The 25224-nt window shown below is 40.1% G+C and overlaps 1 long non-coding RNA gene across 1 annotated transcript in view; it reads left to right on the top strand.

Moving 5' to 3' along the window:
• Nucleotides 1–14787: 14787 nt before the first annotated feature.
• The window catches only part of LOC311517488, an 83096-nt gene continuing 72659 nt past the window's right edge, over nt 14788–25224 (top strand). The window contains exon 1 of the long non-coding RNA XR_014710716.1: nt 14788–14856. This is a non-coding gene — a long non-coding RNA (uncharacterized lncRNA). The remainder of the gene's footprint in view (nt 14857–25224) is intronic.

Raw genomic sequence — 25224 nt, 5'->3', positions numbered from 1 at the left:
ATAATATATCTGTTACTTACCCTGGTTTTCAGAGGGTGTTCTTCCTTCTACTATTTAAATCCTGCTAGTCATGTATTGCCTTTGTCTATTTTGTAAAGACTTGAGTGCATTTGTAGCACTGTATATTGACTTACTAATAATGGGCCAAATCCTGAGTCTTTAGTAGAACTGAAAAAAAAATTATATGCAAGCATTTTGGTGAATTCTCACTTTCAGATCTGGTGCTTAGAATTTCTTTTGTTTGCTTTTTGGAGTAATACTTTGCTGAAAAATACAGTTTCAGTTGACATGAAACTATTCACAAATCTGACACAATTTGATGGTGAGGGAAAAGTTTTTCAGAGCCAGCAAATCATATGTGTGTGTGTGTCCTTGTCCATCTCTCCCAGCGGTAGGGGACTTGCCTGGACTGTAGGAGACCCAGGTTTGAATACCCAGTCTGGAACAGAGTCTTGAATTCAGATCATCCCCCCTCTCTGGTGAGTTCCCTAACCATCAGGCCATTGGTATTCTGGGGCTGGTTGCTCTCACTCTCTCCTGTTGAAGCTGATCCACTTATATAAATACATAAATAGTCTTTGATCCAGAGAGACAGAATGACTTTATAACCTGGTGATTAAGGCACTCACCGGGGGAGGGAGGAGATGTGGATTCCCTCTGCTTGATTCAGAGGAGGGATTTTGGTTCCCCAGCAATGATTTCTAAACTTTACTTTACTATTTGGTATATTAATTCTCTGAAGTGTGGAGCCAATCCTCATCTCATTTAGGTGAACAGAAAGATTCCCATTTTCTTAAATGGAAGACGATTATGGCCATATATGAGTAGCATGGACTACTCATAAGTAAGCAGTCTTGGGAGAAGAGGGAAGGTCCTCTCATAAATTGTTAACTGGTTAAAAGATAGGAAACAAAGGGTAGGAATAAATGGTCAGTTTTCAGAATGGAGAAAAGTAAATAGTCGTATCCCCCAGAGGTCTGTTCTGGGACCAGTACTATTCAACATATTCATAAATGATCTGGGAAAAGGGATAAACAGTGAGGTGGCAAAATTTGCAGAAGATACAAAACTACTCAAGATAGTTAAGTCCCAGGCAGACTGTGAAGAGCTACACAAGGATCTCTCAAAACTGGGTGATTGGACAACAAAATGGCAGACGAAATTCAATGTTGATAAATGCAAAGTAATGCACATCGGAAAACATAATCCCATATATACATATACAATGATGGGGTCTAAATTAGCTGTTACCACTCAAGAAAGAGATCTTGGAGTCACTGTGGCAGTCAAAAAGCGAACAGAATGTTGGGAATCATTAAGAAAGGGATAGATAAGAAGACAGAAAATATCATATTGCCTCTATATAAATCCATGGTACGCCCACATCTTGAATACTTGTTAGGATATAGATATGCAGGCCTGTTTGTAAAGGCCTAAACTCTAAGAATTTAGCTGTATTTTTATCACTTAGCTACTTATAGAGGTATAAAAAAAAGAATCAAAATCACTGTCTGCCGGTGTAAGGGCCTTCTCTTACTGTGACAGTCTGAGGCCCTGTGCTTAGGCTAAGATCTTTGGCTAAGCAGCAGAGGCAGCCATAAGCTGGGAAGTGAATGGTCACATCCTCACATTCCATACTAGTCACATTGAAATAAGGTGCTATTGGGCTTTTAGGAATACAGTCGTGTCCTGATAGTGCCTATCATCTCCAGAGAAAGGGAAGTGCCTAGAAAATGTAAAAGGAACTTAGTTTGATAGCATCCTGTCTGGCAAGAACTCACTTATCAATAGCTGGGATGTGAAATCCTCATTTCTGTGTTTGTTCTATCACTGTAGTCCCCATTTCCCTATTGTTTTGTTGTATAATCTCTGTCTGGTTCTGTGATTGTTTCTGACGGCTGTATAATTAATTTTGCTGGGTGTAAGCTAATTAAGGTGGTGGGATATAATTGGTTAAATAATCATGTTACAATATGTTAGGATTGGTTGGTTAAATTTCAGTAAAATGATTGGTTAAGGTATAGCTAAACAGAACTCAAGTTTTACTATATAGTCTGCAGTCAGTCAGGAAGTAAGGGGGGGATGGGAACAGGGAATGGGGGTGGGGGAATTGGGATCATGTTTTGCTAAGGGGGGGAATGGGAACAGGGACACAGGTAAGGCTCTGTGGTGTCAGAGCTGGGAAGGGGGACACTAAGAAAGGAAACTGGAATCATGCTTGCTGGAAGTTCACCCCAATAAACATCGAATTGTTTGCACCTTTGGACTTCGGGTATTATTGCTCTCTGTTCATGTGAGAAGGACCAGGGAAGTAAGCGGCTGAAGGCATAAGCCCCTAACAATACTGCGTGCAGATGTGGTCGTCACATATCAAAAAAGATATATTGGAATTGGAAAAGCTTCAGAAAAGGGCAACAAAAATGATTAGGGGGATGGAAAGGCTGCCATATAAGGAGAGATTAATAAAACTGGGACTTTTTAGCTCGGAAAAAAGTTGACTAAGGGAGGATATGATAGAGGTCTATAAAATCATGTCTGGTGTGCAGAAAGTAAATAAGGAAGTGTTATTTACTCTTTCTCATAACACAGGATCTAGGGGTCACCAAATGAAATTAATAGGCAGCAGGTTTAAAACAAACAAAAGGAAATATTTTTTAACACAACGCACAGTCAATCTGTGGAACTTCTTGCCAGAGGATGATGTGAAGGCCAAGACTATAACAGAGTTCAAAAAAGAACTAGATAAGTTCATGGAGGATAGGTCCATCAGTGGCTATTAGCCAGGATGGGCAGGGATGGTGTCCCTCGCCTCTTATTTCCAGAATTTGGGAATCAGCAACAGGGGATGGATTACTTGATAACTACCAGTTCTGTTTATTCCCTCTGGGGCACATGGCATTGGCCTCTACCAGAAGACAGGATACTGGGCTAGCTGGACCTTTGATCTGACTCAATATGGCCATTCTTATGTGCTTATGGACTGCATGAAATTTTCCTAAATAAATTTACTGATGTCAAAAAACAGAACAAAATTACACAAAATGTCCAGCGTATGTTCTGAGTAACCTGAAGCATAATTTTGCAAAATCAGTATCTGACCCTTTTCTTTTAAAGCTTTGATGCGTTGCTGCAGAGATTTCAAGAAAACCATTTTATCTTATGGCTCCAATGGCAGGGGCACACAGGGTCCAGTTTGGCAGCTGTTTGCTCACAATGCAGGGAGCATGATTGCAAAACAGAATGTATTATTCAATATGTGTGCAGAGCTAGTCATTTTGTGGACATGCCTCAATACTTTTTGTGGTTTTGCTTTCAAAAATATGGCATTGGATTCCTTCAGCACTGAGTGCTTCTGGGAGATGTGTAAAAGGAAGCAATAGATGTCCAATATTAGCATGCATGAGAATGAAAAGGACCTGGGATACCAACCTTATTGAAAAGACCTGACCTGCAAAATGGCAAATACAATGAACATTTAAACATAAGACTTTACCATCCTCAGCCTTAAGAGTTTATCTTCTCCACCATCTTTGAAACACCACCTGATCTGTAGGTTACATTGTGGTTCATATTCACTCGTAGGATTTATTTTCTGATTGTATACATTGGAGATTCCAAATTGAAGGTCCTCTCCACTAAATTAAAAAAAAATCCCACTAATATTGGTAGCTTGTTATCTCTCATGGTTATGCTTGTTTGTGCAGAAATATAGTATTTATTTCCATCTTTGGTCAAAGAACATCACGAGCAAGGCACATAGCATTTTTTGCTACATAGCTCGCACCCTTAGCTTCTGGAACTGCTCTGTACTTTACTGATGAGTGCCTTTGTGATCTGTGAAAAGGAAAAGTTATGTTCTGTCAACATATTTACAAATTCCATTTCTGCCCACACAAATCCTGAAAATCAATCAATACAGCAAACTGCAGTGTCTGTTTCATGCCAGAAGCCACATTCCTATAATATGTTAGGCAAGGTTGTGCCGTTCACCATGGATACCTTCCTCAGATGATACAAAAATGGAACTCTTTTTTTTCATAATTAAAGGAAGAATGCTCTAAAGTGTTAGGAAAATACATCCTGTTGTGTTTCTGATCTATTTTCAGTCTTACTAGCTGTGTTCATAACACTGATCTCAAGAGTGTCTCCCTGAGCCCTGTACATAAACTGAAAAAAAAAGAGGAAAAATAAATTAGGATAAGAAATCAAGATAGGGGGAAAATGAACTGCTATGATAAGGGTTAGACTGCAATCAGCTAAGAAAAAATCAGACATTATTTTTCTCTATTAAATCCACTTTTCTGAATTTCTGCTTTCTGTACTCTTCTGTCTATGATACTACTATAATATGATGAATTAATAAAGAGAGTCTGGGTATGAACTCAATTCTCCCAGGCTATATTAAAAGCTAATGACCACTTAATGTCACATTGCAGAAAAGTCTGATGCAATACTGCATACCACCAATATCATAGCTAATGAGAACGTGAAATGACACAGACCAAAACAAGGAACAACTGCAGCTAATGTCTGAAATGGACCAAGAAAACCCTCTAAGATTCCAGCAGGTCCCTCTGAAATTAGGCAGCTGAAGGGGGTGAGTTGATCGCCACATATTATCTCAGTCCTGGAATCTTTCCACAGCTATGACTAAAATTATAACAAAGACATAAAAAGTACTGTGAGGGACAACCAGAAAATACTATTCTTATTATGCAGAGTGTATTTGCAGTATCATACAAACCAACTGTGATAGCACGACTATGACGCTGAATTCAGAGCTGTGCAAAAGGAATGATTGTTTTGACTTGGGTCAAGTGACCTTTTTTGAATTTTTGGTGAATCAAAAAGTCAGGAAAAAATTATTTTGGGTTGAACAAAACATTTTGTTAGCCCCGAAACAAAGTGGTTTTTTTTTTCTAATTCAGGGCATTTTTTTAACAAAAGCAAAGAGCTGGATTCACAAGGGGACTTGGGTGCTGATAGCATTCAACAAAGGAGGAGCTGGTGCTCCCTTTATATGTTGTAGCCCAATGGTTGGGGCACTCACCTAAGATGTTGGAGACACTGATTTGAATCCCTACTGTTCCCCTCTATGCGGTGGGTATTCTAACCATCAGGATATATAATCATTCTCACTCTCTCTGGCCCAATGGATATTTAAGCATTTCATACAAAGTGGAATGGCTTCAACAGGAAAGATTGAGAGGACCCACCTTAGAATACTCTATAACCCAATTGCTGGGGTACTCATAGCCTCCAGGGCTAGCTTAAAGGAATTTTGTGTAGCAGTAACGCAAGAAATGTACAGGCCTACACCCTATATTTAGCTTAAGTAGTTAGCATAAGGCTTTGTGACCTATGAGCCTTACCATAAGTGAGTTACCCAACAGTAACCCTGAGTTATGGGGGAACTGGGAATATTACAGTTAGGGGATTTTTGTATATAATGATACCAGGTATCCACAGGAATATGAACGGATACCAGCTGTGGATATTTTACAATAGGAACATCTGCAAAACTACAATCACAAACGAATTGACCTATATGATAATAAGTTGAGATCATTAATATACTAACCTATAGGATAAGGACACCCCAATATAATTAGTGTGAGGAAAAAATTATGGACAAAGGAGACTGGGTGTTTATTTGAATATTCATGGCTTTCACCTAGCCTTATGATAGGCCAAACCACCATGTTAGCTTTGAGATCTTGACCATCAAACTCATTTAGCATGCCAGAGGCAGATTAGGAGCCTTCCTGAAACACTGCCTGTCTCCCACAATTACATCTCCATGAGAAGGGAAGGAGTATATGTTAGGGATGGTGTTGGACACTATCTTTATTTTACATTATAGCTACATTCCCTTTTGGGTTGGCTTTTACCCATTATGCTAATAAAAGTATTTAAAGCTTTGCTTTGCTCTCAGTGTGAGTGCCATCACTGTATACACCAGAGTTCTCATCCTGACACTGAACTTAATTCTCTTGTACATGATTCTGGGATTAGAACCTTTTAAATCTCAGAATTTTAATCAGTGACTAATTGGAAAGTCTTAAAAATCAATAACTACTCACAAATCAGGCAACAGACTCGCCTAGCAGATACGCAACAAAATCCCTGCTCTAGAGCAGGTATTTGAATCTGGACCTCGCACATCCCAGATGAGTGTCCTGACCATGGGGATATAGGGTTTTGCTCTTGGGTTTCTGAATGCCAGAGGTAACTAAGTGCACTTGTGAATCTAGCCCGAAAACTTGAAACAATATATTTTAGGCAAAGAGTCCTGTGGTACCTTATAGACTAACAGACGTATTGTCTATAAGGTGCCACAAGACTGTTTGCCGCTTTTACAGATCCAGACTAACACGGCTACCCCTCTGAAGCTTAATATATTTTAGAAATTTCAAAATGAACTACTTTAATATTTCTGATTTTTCCCATTCCCCCCCAACTGAAATAATTCACTGAAATCAACACAATTTCATGAAATATTTTGGTTGAGCCAAGTCTGCATTTTTCAATGAAAAAAAGTTCTGATGAAAATTGTTGCCCAGCTCTAACTGCATATGCATATCATTTGTGCCACCGTGCAATCACGCTAATCGTCAGTTAGTTGCACTTAAAAAATATTACCCATATTTTTCTGAGATGGTACCACATTCTGTGGGACTCTAGCCACACAAGTATTAAAACCCCAAGGTTTAAAAATCATCAGTCAGGTCACAAAATATTTCTAGATTGGCTTAAAAACTAACACCACTACCCATTCATAGGAACTCACTGGCACGCCTTTTGCTCATATGAGGCCAGATTTCAAAAGTGCTCAGCATCCTATGTGTTCTGCTTTTCTGAAAATCTGGCCACTTTATTTAGGTGCCTAAGCAGAAGATGAGCTTTTCTGAACATCTGGTCCACAGTGTCTTGGGTGCCCTGATTTCAGATGTGCTGGACACCTGGGACACTATTTTCACTTGTGTTGGACTCTTAGACATGTGCTCCCATCGATAAAATTCAGCTTGAAATTGTGTGTGCCCTCCGCCTAATGTAAAAGTCTTTCTTTCTTTCTTTCTTTCTTTCTTTCTTTCTTTCTTTCTTTCTTTCTTTCTTTCTTTCTTTCTTTCTTTCTTTCTTTCTTTCTTTCTTTCTTTCTACCTACTAAACTTTTAGGAAGCCCAAGAAAATCTCCAGTATATTTTAGTGCTAACCACTTTGCTCCAATGGGTATGTAACATGGGTCTTTTGAAATGGCAGCTGACAAACCCTTTGGATGGACGCTACACACTCTTGTCACCCGTGGTACTGCTGGAAATGATAAGCATCTTTTTAAGAGTGAATAGACCTATAGAGGCATAGGCCATTAGGGATTAGCTCAAAAGGTAGGGTCAGAAAAGAAGATAAGGTTTATAAAGTATACAGATTAAAGAGAAAAGGATATGATTAAGGGGAGAGACACTCTTACAAATCAGTACAGTTGAGTGTGAATGCCGCATTCTCCTCACAGAAAAGCTCAACCTCCCTTTATTCAGTAATGTTCAAAGGTAATAAACAGTGCCTTGAACTCCACCAGCCTCTTTTCTTTTATCCATATCCCTCTAGTATATTCCATGTTAGAGACGTCAGCGAAGTCTTTGAGGTTTTTCAAATCGAAGTAACTCAATTAGAAAACAAGCAGCCCTTGTCACATAGCCAACTTGCTGCAGACAGGCTCCTTCAGTCCAACCTAAAGTGAAGGCATTTATACATTCAGAATATCACAGTAAAAACTGCACTAATAACCTGATGGGGCCAATTCTTCAAAAGAGCTTCAATGCTGGAACCCAAGCTCAGCGCCAAAAATTGTGGCCATAGTTTCAAAAGATGCAAGCACTCATCTACTCCCATTGTGACACTTACGGCCAGATTTTCCACGGAAATCAGCATCCAAGGTGCTGTGCCGTATTGCAGATCTGGCCTCCAAAAGTGGGCATTGAGCTCTTCTGAAGATTCTGGTAGAGGTGCATTCACTAATATTAGTAACTCTGAATTGATCTGGAAGGGAATAATGAAATGTGCTCCCTATATTTACATCACACCCTGAAGATCTACCTTCCCCATGAGGGACAGGAAATGAGTCTAAAAAGCCATTTTTTGTAATTTTATTATTAAACTTAAATATATATAATATTAATAAGTCCCACTCCACTATGCCAATGCTCTGATGGCTTCACTAAGCAACTGTAAAATCTTATTGCTGTAAACCCATGTTGTCCTCTTCCTGTCCCCTCCTCATCATTTGGTAGTTCCCAATATGCACAGGGCCCTGATTGAGGCAGAAAGATCCAAGGGCCTCACATTTTATCACAAACTGTTTTGTTGCCCCAATTTTGGCTAAGTTTTTGCATGGCGCTCATCACAGTTGTATTTTGATTTTAAGTATAATGAGGAAAATCTAAGTCAAAGAAACAAATATTGTATTTAGATCTGATCATGATGATCTTAGTTGACATTATCTCTTCTGGTCATGTGTTCTATAACCTGGATAAAGTTCCTGTGAAAATGAGCTCACCAGTCTCCATCTACTGGTTAATACAGTAAAGCTTTGTTAGCCAGCATGTTGGGGGCATGGGGGATGCCGGTAAGTAAAAAATTCCGATTAACTAAGAGGGATGGAGTTTGGGTGCGGGAAGGGGCTTGGGGCAGGGGGTTGGGGTGCAGGAGGGGATGAAGGGTGCTGGATCTGGGTTTCTCTCACCTTGGGCGGCTCCCTGCAAGCGGCAACATGTGTCTGCTGCTCCTAGGCAGAGGCACGGCTAGGTGGCTCTGCATGCTGCTTCCGCCCTGAGCACTGGTTCTGCAGCTCCCATTGGCCGGATCGGCAGCCCCTCCCACACTCTGAACCCCTCATGGCCATTCCTCTGTCTAGGATCAGCAGGGACATGCCACCCCATCCAGGGAGCCACACAGGTAGGGAGCCTGCGCCAACCGGACTACAAACCAGACTTTCAATGAAGATCAGAAATGCCAATGTATAGAATTTTCCAGCTGGTAAAGTGCCCGATAACACAGTTTTTACTGTAGTCTCATTGTTCTACTATAATGACTGAATTGCATTGCAACCCCTTATGGGCAAGGGCTATATCTTTTATTTAGAACTGGTAACTATTTTGGAATTGCAAAATTTAAAAACAAATGGAAAAAGAACTTGACAAAAATTCTGTGAAATCCCCCTTCTTCCTCTACTTAGTGGCCAACTACAGAGCTTGGTAAAAAATTTCAAAAATTAAAAAAAATTCCAAATGTTAAAAGTTCAAATTTTTAAGAAAAAAATCTTTAAAAAAAGTAATTAGAATTTTTTCATTTTCTCTAATCTTTATATCTGTACTGTGATGCTGAAAGCACATTTCTGGGTGATGTAAAATAATAAAAATTATTGTCTGAGAATATGAGTAAGCATGAAGGATAACTGATATTCTTCAGTGGGCTTGTTCTTATAAGAATCTTTAAGATTTTTTAAAAATATAGTATGGTGGTTAAATTTCTATGCCTTCTTCATCATTGGCCTAGATGGTAAGGATGCACAGTAGTGCTAGGGTGACCAGATGTCATGACTTTATAGGGACAGTCCCAATATTTGGGACTTTGTCTTATGTAGACCCCTTACCCCCGTCCTGATTTTTCACACTTGCTGTCTGGTCACCTTAAGTAGTGCCAGTGTGGTTGGTAATGTTTCTGATATGGACACCTGTCCTCTGGGACCAAAAAGTTCATTTCATATAGACTTTTCTTTGGAGTTGGGCCCCTGCTTCCCTGTTGTACTAATGAAAATCTCCCCCTTGATTGTCAACTTTTGAAATGAAAGTTAGTAAGGGATACAGATCTTTTTCTTTAGGTATAGCTAAAGCAGAAGTTATGGGCTTGATTAAATTACTAGGAGGGTTCTGTGGCCTGTGTTTTGCAGAAGGCAAGATTAGATGGTTATAATGGTCTACTCCGGCCTTAAAATTTTTGACTCTATTAATCTATTTTTCATACAAGAATAAAAGAACCAGTGTACATTCATCAGACTTGCTGAGCTGAGCAGGGCTGGAAGAAATTATTAGGGCAGTGGTTAAATGGTTAAAAAAGTGAAAGAAAGGAAAAATCATTTTGTACAATTTTTTTTCCGTTTTTCCACAAAATGAAATAAAATGAAAGTTTTGATTTAATTTTTAATTTAGTTTTGTTTCTAGTCAGACAGTTTTGTTTCATTTGTTTGAAACAATGTTTCATTTCATTTTTTCCCATTTCCCCTATTCCCCTTCCCCCCTGCACTGGAAAAAAAATAGTGTCGGAAAAAGAAAAAAGGTGAGGAGAAAAGGAAAAATATCCTCAATATTTTTTCAGCTTTTGGAAACCAAACCAAAATGAAATATTTTGCCTGGAAATGACATCACACACAAATTCTCATTTGTTTCATTTAATTGAAAAATAAAAACATCTGTGATTCGGTGAAGGAAATCGAAATTTTTCACAAGTTCGCCATATTTGGGGTAAGGGAAGGAATTTTCCTCCAGGGCAGATTGGAAAAGGCCCTGCAGGTTTTTCACCTTCCTCTGTAGCATGGGGCACAGGTCACTTGCTGGAGGATTCTCTGCTCTTTGAAGTCTTTAAACCACGATTTGAGGACTTTAATAGCTCAGACATAGGTGAGAGGTTTATCGCAGGAGTGGGTGGGTGAGATTCCGTGGCCTGCGTTGTGCAGGAGGTCGGACTAGATGATCATAATGGTCCCTTCTGACCTTAGTATCTATGAATACAAAAAATCTTTTTTCAAAAGTAAAAATCCTCTCATCAGTAAAAAAAAATTTGGATCACCCTAACAAATTATTTAAACTCATATCTTATTAAATGATTAAACAAAATAGATCTCTCATGGTAGTGGGTATTTCTGCCATTTTTCAGTTCTTAGAAATACACTTTATCAGAGAATTCTAAACACAAAGAATCACATTTTTGTCTTTAATTGATTATTCAGCAGCTGCTGCAGAAAGTTATGGTGGTTTTATAAAAAGGAATTATTTTCAATACAGCATTTTATAAAGGAGGTTATTCTATTTAGTTAGTTGAGAGTGAAGGAGGCCTTAGCTCACATGGTATTCTCTATAGAACCTTTATAAAACGTATTTTGGTTGCTGTTTACTGTCTTTTTTATTAGTTTGTCTCTTTTTCAGTGCATCAGGTTCAAGAAGCAAACAGCTGTTCATTTGTTTTGTCAGTAATAGAAAAAAAGCCTTGAACAGCTGATGACAGGTAATTTGGGCTGATGTCGAAGTTCTTATAATAGAAACAGCGAGGAAAGCTATCACTTTGTCTTACAGTTGTCTGCATATATGTGACCAGACTTTCTGAACAAAAGAAAAAAATCCATGCTTCACAGGGTAAATAAACAACATGAACACATAGATAGTAGTGTTATGAATGGTATGCAAGCCATTTCCAGTGCACAACAAGAAGATCTATTGGTTTTACAAAGACCAGGAACTATGTTAAATATTTTTGGGTGCCATCTATTGGCACCTTATCTATTAACTACTTACATACATAGAGCATGCTTATAATATCTCTTTTTCTATAATGGAAACTGAATAATTTCAATTAATTATATAGTCTTCAACAGTACTAGGCAACTTTATATCTTGCTCACTTTGTGTGGTTTTATTCTGAATTGCTTCCTTCTCCTGCCATTAAACCTGCAGGAGATTTCTGTGTTGCTAGATATGCTGGCATCCCCTTTTCCAACTCCTGGGGGTTTTCAGTAACTTAATTCCTCTCATAGTCACCACCAGTGTTTCTTGCATCCACACCCATGTGAGGGTACTCAGCTGGATGATCCCTTGAAGACAATTGTGCCTTCATTTTTGTTCTTAGGAAATTAGAGTTGTCCTCATACTTGTACTGTGTATGACCTTGATGCCAATGACAGAGATAAGAGATAGAGGGCAGGGACGTTTACACATACGTCCCTGCCCTCCATCTCGTATCTCTGTCATTGGCTTTACTCTTACTGGCTGTCCTATCTGGAGTTCAGGGAGCAGACTGGTATCTCAGTCATAGCAGTATTTGGCTTCTGATCACCACTATTTAATTTGTTCTGTCAACTCTTCAACTACTGTTGGCTTCAAAGTTCATTTGCTATTGGTGGCATTCCATGTGTGGAGTGACATAAGATGCTATCATGGGCTGATGCCAATGTTTTCTGTTGGTGTGTGTCTGTCTTGCAGCCATGTAATAGTTTATGCATGAAGCTATGAAAAAAACTCCTTTTTTCACAGATATCCTCATGTATTTGAATCATAGCAGGAACACATTCAGGTGTGTTGCTCATAGCCATTGTTGAAGTGACTCAGTGCATCACAAAGAGATTAAATAATAAAAACTCAGTCATCATGTTTAGAGCTCCCTGCACACAAGATGTCATGTGTAATGTACAAGAACACCACATTTTATTGGTCCTACAAAACTCAGGAACTCTATGTATTCTGAATATAATCTGCTAGCACCTTATCCATTAACTATTTGGCTATACATAGATAATTCTCATAACAAGTGGTGTCCCTTGAAAACTCGCCTCTTGCCTTAGTACATCTTGTAACTGGTCCCCAAGAGTGGTAGAGTCTACTTCAGAGGTGTGCAAACTATGGCCCGTGGGCCACATGTGGCCCGCAGGACCATCCTGCCTGGCCCTTGAGCTCCTGGCTGGGAAGGCTAGCCCACGGCCCCTCCCCTGCTGCCCCCCCCATAGTTATGCCGCCGCTTGGCGCAGCTGCCAGTCCTGCTGCTCCGAGCGGCATGGTAAGGGGACGGGGGGAGGGGTTGGATAAGGGGCAGAGGATCCCAGGGGGCAGTCAGGGGACAGGGGCGTTGGATTGGGCAGAGGTTCTGCAGGGGATGGTCAGGGGACAGGGGACAGGGGGAGGTGGATAGGTGTGGGAGTCCCAGGGGGTCTGTCAGGGGGCGGGGTGTGGATAGGGGTTGGGCAGTCAGAGGACAGGGAGCAGGGGAGGTTGGATAGGGGGTGGGGTCCCGGGGGGGTGGTTAGGGGCAAGGGTCCTGGGAGGGGGCGGTCAGGGGACAAGAAGCGGGAGGGGGGTTGGATGGGTTGGAGGTTCTGAGGGGGGCTGTCAGGGGGCAGAAAGTGGGACGGGCGGATAGGGGTCAGGGATCAGGCTGTTTTGGGAGGCACAGCCTTCCTCACCCAGCCCTCCATACAGTTTGGCAACCCTGATGTGGCCTTCGGGCCAAAAAGTTTGCCCACCCCGGTCTACTTGCTCCACCCTCCAAATTATCCCTGTAACTTCCCCCTTCTGTGGGCATACAGTCATTTTTGTTTGAGTTCTTTAGGAACAAAGCAGGCCTGCTTGTTGCTTGAGATCATAAATGACAAAAGGAAATACTTTTTTTTCACACAAGACAGATGGTGGAGCTCATTGCCACAAGATATCATAGGGACCAAGCGCTTAGAAGTTTTCAAAGAAGGATTAGACATTTAAATGAAGAACAGGAATATCCAAGATTACAACAGAAATTACTAAACAAGAACTTTGGAAGGGCTATTAAATCATTAAGCTTCAGGCCATAAGCCAAACTCTAGCGATTGGGGGTTAGGACGAAACTTTCCCTGGGGACCAGGTTATCTCATAAACGACAACTGTATTATTGATTATTATTGGGGTTGCAGTAGTGCTCAGGACCCCACTGTTCAGTACAAACACAGAAGAAAAAGAAAAACACAGTCCCTGCCCTAAATAGCTTGCAATCTAAGTATAAGGCAAAAGTGCACAAGGAATCAATGAGACAGTATTAGTCTGCATGATAGACAGTGGTCTCACACACCAGTTGCCTAACCACTGTCAAGTTTCTGCCTGGGTTTTTGTCTTCTGAAGCACCCAATACCGGTCACTGTTGGAAACAAGATGTTTGGAGAGATGGATCATTAGTCTGCCTCTGGCTGGCAATTGCAAGGATAGCAATGGGCTACACTAGTTCCTGGTTAGATAACTTCAATATTTGCAATATTCAGGGCATTTCTTATCATAAGTATGAGGAAGTAGGAGAGAATACTAAAGATATTGAGATGCATTTATTTTTGTCTTAGATAATATGAGATAATATTAAAGATGTTGGGATACATTTATTTCTGGAAATGTTGAAGGGCTACTAATATACTGCATTTTTAAGAAGCCTCAAACTTATCTCACTGTATTTTAAATATGTTCTACTACTTAAAAACTAAAAAATGAAGCAGTTCTGAGTTTCAGTACCTATATGTTGGGCTATTCAATTAACGATGCAACCAGGTCTTCAATGGATGGAGAAAGAAAGTCTAGTCATATGTTTTCAATGAGCTGCGTGGGGATTTAGCCACCTAACTCCCATTCACACTAATAGGAATCATGCAGATAAATCGTCCTCAACAACATACTTAAGATCAGACTCCTTGGTCTCATGCTAGGCATTCAATTGCAATCTAAACTACCAAACACATCCTGTGGTCATGAAAGAGTTAGAACTGGGAATTCAGCATAAAGAAGTGAAATCCAAAAGAGGCTATTTGGCAGAAACTAGAGAGAGTTCTTATTTTATAAGCTGCAGACTGGACAGATGGAATTAAAAGCTGTGCCATTTAGAGAAGGATCAAAAAGAGAACCACCACCTCCTGATACAGGAGGGAGAAAGCAACAACAAAGCCTGCAATTCAGCATGTGCTGACATAGGCAGCTCAGTAAGTGGAGCTTAGAAAAACAGCTGAGCAGAGGAAAATAAACTGGGATTTGGAGGAGGAAAACACATGGACACATTGAAAATTTGCAACCAGCCAGTTGAAATGGGGTTAGTACATCTACTTTACACTGCAGAGTTGCCAACTTTCATTATTTGTATCATGAGTCTCATGATATCTTGTGTTTTATCTGAAAGCCTTGGCTTCTGGGAATCATATGATGATGCAAGTCTCTCGGTTTATATTTTCTTTAAAAGGAAGTGATGGTTGTGGAGAAAAGCATGAAAATGTTGCATGCTACAAGATGAAAAAATAGAAGGCTACCCCCCACAAAGAGCCAGCATTTATTTTAAAAAAATCTAATGAGTTTTGAACCATGATTTTTTGTTACCTGATTCTTGATTTGTGAATGCTAGGGATTGCCAATATTGTTTCAGTGTCTATTATGGTTCCTTATGCAGCTCTCTGCCTTGATTTAACAAATGGAATGTATATAAGAGGTTGGTGGACTGGCAAATCAGTAACTATATCAACAAGCAATTCCTGTGTAGGGAACATGAAACTTTGGGGCAAGTCCTGGAAGCCAATGAGTACTCTGGCCCTGATGTTGCAAAGCATTTTAAGCATGCCTTTAGCTTTAAGCACGTGAGTAGTCCTGTACCACTACCTGAATCCTTCAAGCCAGGCATATGCTTTCTGAATAAGGGCCATGGAGCTCAGCAACTTGCAATTTGTCCTTCGTAAGGTTTCACTGTGGAATCCCCTAAACATTCCCTAACTGTGGGACAGGAAAGCAGTTTCAATTACCATACACTTCTGCTCTGGCCAGGATTCATAAGATCCCTGACTCCATTATGCCTGGAAGTGGTGAGCTTCTGAGGCTGTTTGATTAGAATTGAGCTATGATGAGCTATTGGCTGGAGTTGTGTATTTTAACAAAATGTTCTTTATTGTGTATCCATTGTTTTTAATCCCCTGGTGCAGATACTGCCTGAAAGATAAACTAATGCTCAGAGTGAGATTACTACATGTGTTTCAGATTTTTTTTTGTTTAGGGGTTAAGTGAAATAAGCCTGTGGCATGATAGTGATTTTGTCAGAGGAAGGAGGAAGAGGGGACAAAAGGAATATGAATTTGCAGTGCTCCTTGTCCTACCCCACTAAAAGCACCCATGGGAAGCACCATATCCCATTTTATGGGTTTTTTCTTTCACGTTCCCCTTCTACTTCCAGTCATCCTTTATAGACAATTTATACCCCAAATATTTTCTGTAGTTGTTCATGTGACATTTAATTATTTGCTACATATTCATGGGTTTTTGTTGTTGTTTGTTTTTGATTTTTTAACTCTCTTTAGGTTTGAAATACAGATTTTACATTCATTACTAGAAATGCATTTTACAGTATAAAACTTGCTCCTCTCTGCCAGTGCTTCCTTACAAATGACTCACAGAGTCTTTGGGAAAAATAACAATTATCTTGAAAGAATTAAAATAAAAATAATCCTCATTCATTGTCCCTGCTGTCTAGTCATGCTGGATAACAGGTTAAGTGCAAATGAACATTTTTAGTCTCTTTCTGTCTTCCTAATTTAGAGCTAAAATTACATTTCTGTGAATTTCTGCTTCTATGGCTTAGGAATTCTGACATTTACTTCTGCCTCACGAGCTGCCTTCCATATCCACCCATGAAGAGCCTTCATAAGTAAATGAATATAATACACATTTAAACAAATAACAGTCTGTTCAAGCGCTGTCAGCTCCTTGGATGAAATGCACTATGGGCTTTATCCAACTGACATTGGAGGTAATGGAAAGGTTTTCATTTACTTCATTAGGAGATGATTCAGATCTGTAAGAGTAAAAGTGTTGTCTGTACGTGGGTCTGGAATCTCCACATTCATGCATAACTCCTACTGATAATAATGGTTGTCATCAGTGTACCTAAAGAGATGACTAGATTCTGTAGAATGTTGGTTTCTGTTTGCAAACTGCATCCCAAATACAGTTTGTGTTGGGGAGTATAGTTCACATCCAGATAGAGTTTTCAGATGCCACACATTTTTGTGGGTGTTTGGATCCTTTGGTTTGGCCTATTATAAAGACTGGGGCTAGCTACCCATGTAGGTCAAGATCCAGGTATGGATTCCAACCCACACACTGAAGTCGTGAGATTCAGATCTGCGTCTGTGGATTGATCCTATATTTTATTACAGTTTATTATTATCCTATTGCATCAGGCTAGGGGTCTCCACACATCTGCAACATATTTGGGCAGGGTATTAATTTCTTTGTGTCTGAAACCATGAAATATGCCACAGAACAAGAGTAAACTTGGTAGATTTTCTCACCTACATTCTCCCCAATAATACATCTCCTCCAGGACTACTTCTAACATTCCAAATCGAGCTTTGAAATGGCTGCCTTCTATTGCATGGTTTTGTTTGCTTTTAAAAACTTGCCCCCAAATGTTTCTTTCTTTCCCACCACAGGTGAAAAAACCCCTGGGATCTAAAATTAAACTGCAGTAAGTTTGAGGACTGGAAATCCTCGGTCAGCGTACTATGTCCTTAAGGCGTGAAAAAAACAGTGAGAGAGTGTTCTGAACTAGTATTTCATTGGTGGAATATATTGTCACTCAATATCCTTTTAGAAATACTGTGTGAGTAGAGTTTGATGGCAATGGTTTAACATGGAATTAGTACTCTCTATCTTCTATTTGTAGCCTGAACTGAGATTTTAATAAATCGGTTATTGTTATTTTTCTAACTTGCCTTTGTACTTTGAGCTCAAATACAACAATAGGTAGAATATTTGCTGTAAGCATTGGAATGTAAAGCTTTTAACGAAAACTGTACCAATGGTGGATGGTCCCTGCCCAAAGTTATGTGATGTGAAATGTGACCCTGAAATCATTCAAAGAAGCAGTTTTTTTCTTCAACAAATGTTGATGCTGAAAATCAATTATAAGTAGATTGGCTTTGAGAGAGACAAGCTGTTCCACTGACTGACTGGATTTAGGCATGACCTGTGTGGTGATGCTTAATCTCATTCTCTATTAAATACTATTTCAAATGACATGTTAATGGGAAGGCAGCCAAAATATTTAATATGCAAATGAATGAGCAATAGCCAGATAGTTTATCTGGATTTTAAATAATCCCTAGAGGATCAGAATGGGGATTTATTTAGGATTCAGTAAATTACAATATACAGTTACCTTCCTTAAATTCTGTTGTAAAACTCTGCATGAAATGGTCATAGTACCTGTAGTCAAATGTGGGGAGAGGGGAAAGACAAGTTATCGCACTGTCCTTTTTAACTGCTTTTTGGCCTAATTGACATTTTTTGTGTCAGGCAGAGTTCTTCATTCATTTTTAGCCAATGACCAAAATGTGTATTAGATCTCCACAAGATGGGATATGATTTACTTAAAAAAAATTGTCTACATATCTTTTCAACAAACAAAATTTATTTTGGGGTGTCTGCTCTTTACTTGAATCTATTGCAGCAAAATGGGAATTACTAATACAGCTTAGCCAGGTTTACTATTCCTGTACTTAGCTCTGCAGAAGTCTGGTCAAATGACCACTGCACATGCAGTTACAATATGGACTGCAACCGGGAGCATGATCCACAAATTTTTATGTTCATATAAAGGATCATATTCCTCCACCAGTCTCACTAATATACAGAGTTCTGTTATTTTCCCCACATGCATGAATGGCTCCCATTGATCAATGGCTGCTCAGTGTGTAGGTGAGGAAGAGACTAAATTCCACAGAATGTTGAATTCTGTCGTGAACGCATTTCTGTTGGGAGGAATTACATTATTTTCTGAAGCATTTCAGAAATTCCCTTGCCTTCTTCCATAGGTTGACAGTGATATCACTATGTATCCCATTTGCTGTGATGTTGGACTATCTTTATCCTGTCTATGGTATAACAACCCCATTAAGCTTGCATGCAAAGCAGGAGACCATCATGAGCTATCATGCCATATTAGCCTATTTTTCTGTGGCAGTCATCTTCACTGTTCAAGTGCGTCACTAATGTTGTCCAGAATACCAGTAAGATATACAGTCATTCTTTTGAATCAGTGGCAACATACCTCTTTCATTATGTCAAACCTCAGAGCTTTTTTTTCTGGCATTGGCCTGGAGGAAATCAGCCCTACTCTGTAGATTTAATTCTTAACGTTGGTTTATTTTCAGCATCCATAGGGTTGGCTCCAGAGATTTCTTTAAACAAAAATACATTTCCTAACTCCCACTGGAGTACTGTTTCTTCTGATGCTGGCTACCAATCACCAGCCATATTCTCTAACCCATTCTAGGCCCAGCTGTGCTGGGAATCAAGGTCCCCCTCCCCAAACAGAAATAAACACAAGATTTCCCTAATAGTGCAAACCAGTTTTTTACCTAAGTGAAGCCTTTTCCCCTTGCTGCATAAAACCCTTCTGTAGCCTCCTTCTCATCCTCTCATCCTCCTTCCTCCTCTCTCTGTCTTTCTTTGTTTTTTGGCACAGCAGCCTTATCATATGAGGCTATGAACACCACTTTCTTCGTTCATTTTTAGCCAAGTGATGGGTTTTAATTTTCTTTCACTCAGTCTAGTATTTTTAAGGAAACAGAATTTTTTTTTGCACTGCTCCATTTCCTGGATATTCTAACAAGTCCCTTTAATTAGAATCTTTAATTCCAAGCTGACTCAATTTTTCATAAAGAAACTTTATTTCCATTGAATGTTGCCCACATGCCATAGAACATGATCAACAGTTTCACAGCCCATCTTTATTACTTTTTAATAAGTTTAACTTATCACTTAAGACACAATGATCCGCTAACACTCTAAAGATGACTACTTTACTTTTTCTATCACGACTTTGGAGTATAGTATTAGCTTCAATTTTTGAATCTTTGTCCTTTTGTTTCCTTAGTGCTTAGTTCTTTCCGTTCCTTCTCAAGCTCCTTGGTGACCACACTTTTAAATTCTTCTCTACTTAAGAGTATATTAATATCCACTGCCTCATTTTTAGAGCATGTTTTGCTGCTTTGTCAGTCATCTCATTTCTAGGTACAGTAATCTGATATGTGCCAGAATTCATGCTACTGTTACACAGATATTGGCTTGCATTATTTCTGTAGTTAGGAACATTTTTTCATTTATGTCATTTCTGCTTCCTGAAGTCCCTGTTCTGATTGTCCTTATGCCTGACCAAGAATCAGATAAAATTACAGCTGCAGCCAGTTGCGTATCTCTTATCCAGGTTAGTGCCAACATTATCCCCATTAGTTCAGCCCATCAGAACAGTCACATAATTCAATAGCCTTTAAGAGTTCTGCATTCCAAGACTAGGAATGCAGAAGGCTGTTCTCACTCCACCCACTCTATTCTGTCTTTTGATCCATCTGTATAGATTCGTTAAATCTGGCCCCATTTTTCATAAATAAATTTAGAAATTTCATTGGTAATAACGTGGGGGGGGGTTTCCTTCCCTCATTTTTTTTCATACAATTCCAAAACCACAAATGAGGGAATAACTGTCCAGCTGCTATTCAATTTGCCACAACTAAAATGTTTTAATACTCTCAATTTTTATTTTTTACATATCTTCTTTACCCATTTTTTGATCCAGTTAGTATGAGGAAGTCTGTGGCAATCCATATAATTTTTTCTACTAAGCTCCTAGCAATCCTCATAAATCTGTTGTGTACTTCTGTTTTCATGATTCTATTTCACCATTGTCCAAAAGGTTAAATCTAATAGTCTCATCCTTAGATTTATAGATGCTTCTCCAATGGCTATTTGCAGCACACACACTGGTGGTGTTATCACTGCACCACATGACAATAGCAGAGCTTGGACCAAGAGCAGGTCCATGTTTCCAATAGTTGTGTTTGAGGCTGAATCAAAAGCTTGGCATCTGTAGTCTATACCTGGTATTATCAATGCTCTCTATATCATCATTAATACCTTTTTATCTGCACCCCCTTTGTTTCCACCTACACTTATAAGTAAGTTCATTCTACTTTTACACTTTTTATGTGACCTTTCCAAGTTAATTCGTTATCAAACAGTATTCCTAGAAACATAAACTTTTGAACTATCTGAATTTTTCCACAATAAAGAAATAAGTCCCATTATTCCATAATATTGTTCCTGGTTAAGATCATTTCCTTTGTTTTTGCAAGTGAAAATTTAAATCCCCAATCATTTCCCCACTTTGAAATTCTCTGGAGTGCCTTATTTGTCTTTTTCCATGGCAAATTTGAGTCTTCTATGCTTAGTCCATAAAGCTCAGTTGTTTACAAAAAAGGGAAATATTTTTTCCCATCTGCACACTTTCCAGGAGGTCATTTGTCATAACGGAAAATAAAGGAGGGCTGATAATACTCCTGCATGGAGTTGCATTTGTAAGCTTGTAGGTTTTTGAAAGAGATGTTCCCATTTTGACTTGTATAGTTCTGTTAGTTAAAAAGTCCCTTATCCACAAAACATTCTCCTATTTATTGTTGGCTAACTTACATAGGAAGCTCTCCCTCCATAGAATGTCTGTCTTCTTTATGAATATCCCAGCTATATTATTTGTGGCAACTCCCAGATCCATCCACTGAATTAAATTTAGTTGGTGTTCTTGTATTCAATATTACTAGGTTATTTGTAATGCCAACAGACCCTGGTTGTCATCAGCCAGGATCAAACCTGTGACTTCTGGAGCTTAACACGAGTTTCTACTGCATGAGCTAAAAGAAATATGCCTCTTAGCCAAGGCTGTAGGAGGCTCATCAATCTTTAGCTGGTCTAGCAGGGGTTCTTGTAACAAATGTTTTGGTCGCCTCAGTATGCGGCCAGCATCTCTTGCTGGTGGAAGCTCTGACAATTTTTCCTAAAATACTGAATTTACTTTATTTGTTTTTCCTAAATATGCACAGATATGTGTCAAAATCATTACAATTTATTTACGCAGGGATTTTTTTGTAGACTCAAAAATAATGAACAGTTGTCTCTAACGTTTACTTGACCTAAGCAGAATTGAAACAAATAAAGTGCTGTGCATATTCTTGTCTTTTGTTGGTGGTGTTTCTTTTAATTTTTTGGTTGCATGGTTTGTTGTTGTTGTTTTTAGACTTGCTAGGTAGTAAGTCTGCTTCTGAGAAAAGTGATATTCGTATGTTTGATAATATCACTTTTCACAGCAGCAGACCAGCTAGCTGGGAGGCAGTGAAAAGTAATATTAACAAACATACAAATATCACTTTTCACAACAGACTTGCTCAGCCCTGGCAAGTCAGGGGACAAATTAATCCAAGGATGGGGAGGTGGGTAGGGAGGCAGTGGGGGACAAGGGGGATGGATGGAGGTCTGGGCGGGAAGCAGTGGGGCCCAGAGGCAATGAGAGTGTGTTAGAGGCTGGGAGAGGCAGCAGGGGCCAGGGGCAATGGGCATGGGGTGATGAGCCCAGGGCCAGCACCCCCTGCTGTGTGGCTTGGGGCTGGGGCCTGGTGCCTACCACCACATGGCCAGGGGACAGTGAGCACAGCTGAAACCCAGGGTCAGAGGATGTAGCGGGAGCCAGGGATGATGGGAGTGGGGGTTGTTGAGCCTGGAGCCAGCACCTGCTGCTGCTGTGTGCTGGATCCCAGGGCCCCACAGCCAGAGCCCGAAACCCTGTAACTGGGGGACTGAGCTCGCTGTGGCGTGGCCAGTGTCTTGGGCCAGAGAAAGCAGCAGGGCCAGGGACGAGCGGAGGGGTAGGGTCAGAGCCTGAAGCTCCATGGCCAGGGGATGGAACCCGCTGCCTGCCACCCCAGGGCTGAAGCTGGAAGTCTGAGCTCCACCTCCCTGGGGAAGGTAGGGAACTCACACCAGCTGCCTGTTTCTCCAGCATTTGTGATTCCAGAGGAAGGCATGGCCCAAACCCTGCTGGCAGCCCCGGGGAAGGGCCGCTGCTTTGCTCTCCCCCCAGTCATCGCCCAAGAGGGTGTGGCTGAATGAAAAGCCCTTGGTGGCCACATGAGAGAAACACTGCACTAGAGGGGGACAGAGTGCAACACCAAATAGGCATGGGTTATATAGCCATATGCATATCAATAACTTGTTCTAAACATTTACCATTTAGGTGAGTTTTCTTACTTCCCCAAAGCTGATTATAACTATTAAAGTCTCTGCAAATTATAAGTGGGTTTTTGACATCATTAATTCATTTTTCTAGTTCTAAAATAACTATTTTACATGGATTATAAACATTATAAATTCATAGAGGATGTGTTTTTGTTCTGTGTGGGACTCTCAGTAGCATTATATTCAATACTTGATTTCTTCACATCCATTTCAACATATCTAAGTCCCTCTTTACAAATATACAGAAACCCTCACTCCCCAACCCCCCACGCGGTAGCCTCTTGATCCCTCTGGAGCATATCATATCCTTGTAGGTTGAACATAAATGTATTTACTAGCCATGTTTTTTGCATACATATTACATCAGGCTTTTTTTTTTCCTATTTCAAAGATGGCTTTTTTAAATTCCTTTCCATGCATTATTAAACTATGCACATTCCAGCTAAGGATCATTAAGATCATGTTATTTAAGCTGTATTATTGCCTTCATTTAAAATTGCGTTACTGTGGTTTATCAAGTAGTTCGCTCTCTTTAGATATTTTTCTTCTGCTTTTGCTAAGATTTTAATCCTTTCTGGTTTTTCCCCATCTGCAAGGTGCAGTTAATTACTTCTATAATGAATGATATACACTTCTCTTTGACTACAAGCAACACATCATCTCCCATTCCTCTGATATTCTCCTCACTGACCGATTATGTGTTTTGCTGCTCATACATCTTTTTCTCTTACTTGTGTATTTGTCTTTTTCTATTTTCTGCAGTGGGTAACTTTTGGTAGCCCCGCAAATGATATTTTTGAGGTTTTTTTTTTATTTCTCTAGCTTGCTCTGCTACACATCCTTTATATGCTGCACTGTGCTTTACCCCACAGTTGATATATTTAGGTTCTGTTACTTCTACACAGTTCTCACAGGAATGATTTCCTCCACATTTACTGCACCTCATTGTTCCCTCAGAAACAGCTGCCACATGTCCAAACCTTTGACAATTATAGTGCCTCATGGCGGTGGGGTGGGGGGGAAATATATGTTTTAACCCAGAAAGCTTGATACCCAATTTGATCCTTTCCAGAAATTCCCATCTTAAGGATATGTCTATACTTACCATGGATCAATGCTGCAGTGATCGATCCACCAGGGGTCGATTTAGAGGGTCTCGTGAAGACCTGCTAAATTGACCGCAGATCACTCTCCTATCGACTCCGGTACTCCACCGGAACGACAAGCGACTCAGTGTGGTGTAGACACCACAATAAGTCGACCTAAGCTATGCCAACTCCAGCTATGTTATTCATGTAGCTGGAGTTGCGTAACTTAGGTCAACTTAACCCCGTAGTGTAGACCTGCCCTCAGTGTTAGCCTTACAGCCATAGATAGTTGGTTTTCTCTCTCTCTCTGACTACGTAGCCATTTAATAAACAATACTTGATCTTTGCCTATGCTCTTTTTGGAAACCTCCTCAGACATAACCCCTCTTGCTCCATCAGGAATCTAGGCAGTTGACAAATAACTTTCATTTTCCTTTAGGTTACAGTTTTAAGAAGTCTTTCAGCTTGCTCCTCATGGGCACATTCTATCAATAGATCTCCATCCTGCATCCTTTTAGGTCTTTGTATGTCACCAACACTTTGCTTTATCCATGCCACCATATTCAGGGGGTTAACAGGGGATACTCTTTTCACACCTTCTGTCACTGATTTGACAGTTATAAAATGTTGACTTTTATCCTGTTTTTGTTTTTCCTGATAGATCTAGTCTTTCCCCCACTCCTTTTAACCTGTTCTGAAACCGTTCCTCAACCCCTGCTTCTTTCCCCTTCATAGTCCAAAGCAACCTTCTCTTCCCCTCCACCCCTCTCTTGCCAGTTCCATCATTTAGCCTCATTTCAACTGGGGTCCAGGTGCAGCCCTCCACCGAACCTGCTCCTAAAGCCCAGCCTCAGCATCTTCAGCTGGACAACAGCACTCAGCCCCAGCCCAACCTCCAGCCAGCAGCCTGCTTCAGCCGGCTCAGTCCCAGCCTCCAGCCAGGCCCGTCTCCAGCCAGCCTCTCCGACTCTCACAGTCAAACTCCCAGCCCACCAGCACCGTCCTCCTCTCTGTCACTGGAAGAAGAAGGTTAAGGTCACAGGCTGCCCTTAATTGGATTCCGGAGCCCATAATTAACCTGAGGTAACCTCTTTCAGTTCATAGGAGAAAGGGCTTTAACCATTTAAGACTTATATACCTGCCTTCAACCTCCCTTTCAGAAGTGTCAGGTCTGACTTTGTCACAAATATAAATAAAATTTGGTTAGAAAATACTCTTTCTACTGTTGTTTGTCACTCATAACTCACTTGATTATATGGTGAGTCATG

Source organism: Lepidochelys olivacea, assembly GCF_965140295.1.
Source record: "Lepidochelys olivacea isolate rLepOli2 genome assembly, chromosome: 3".
In the NCBI taxonomy this organism is placed as follows: domain Eukaryota; kingdom Metazoa; phylum Chordata; order Testudines; family Cheloniidae; genus Lepidochelys; species Lepidochelys olivacea.
The sequence above is the reverse complement of the archived record's forward strand: the minus strand, read 5'-3'. Positions and strand labels throughout refer to the sequence as shown.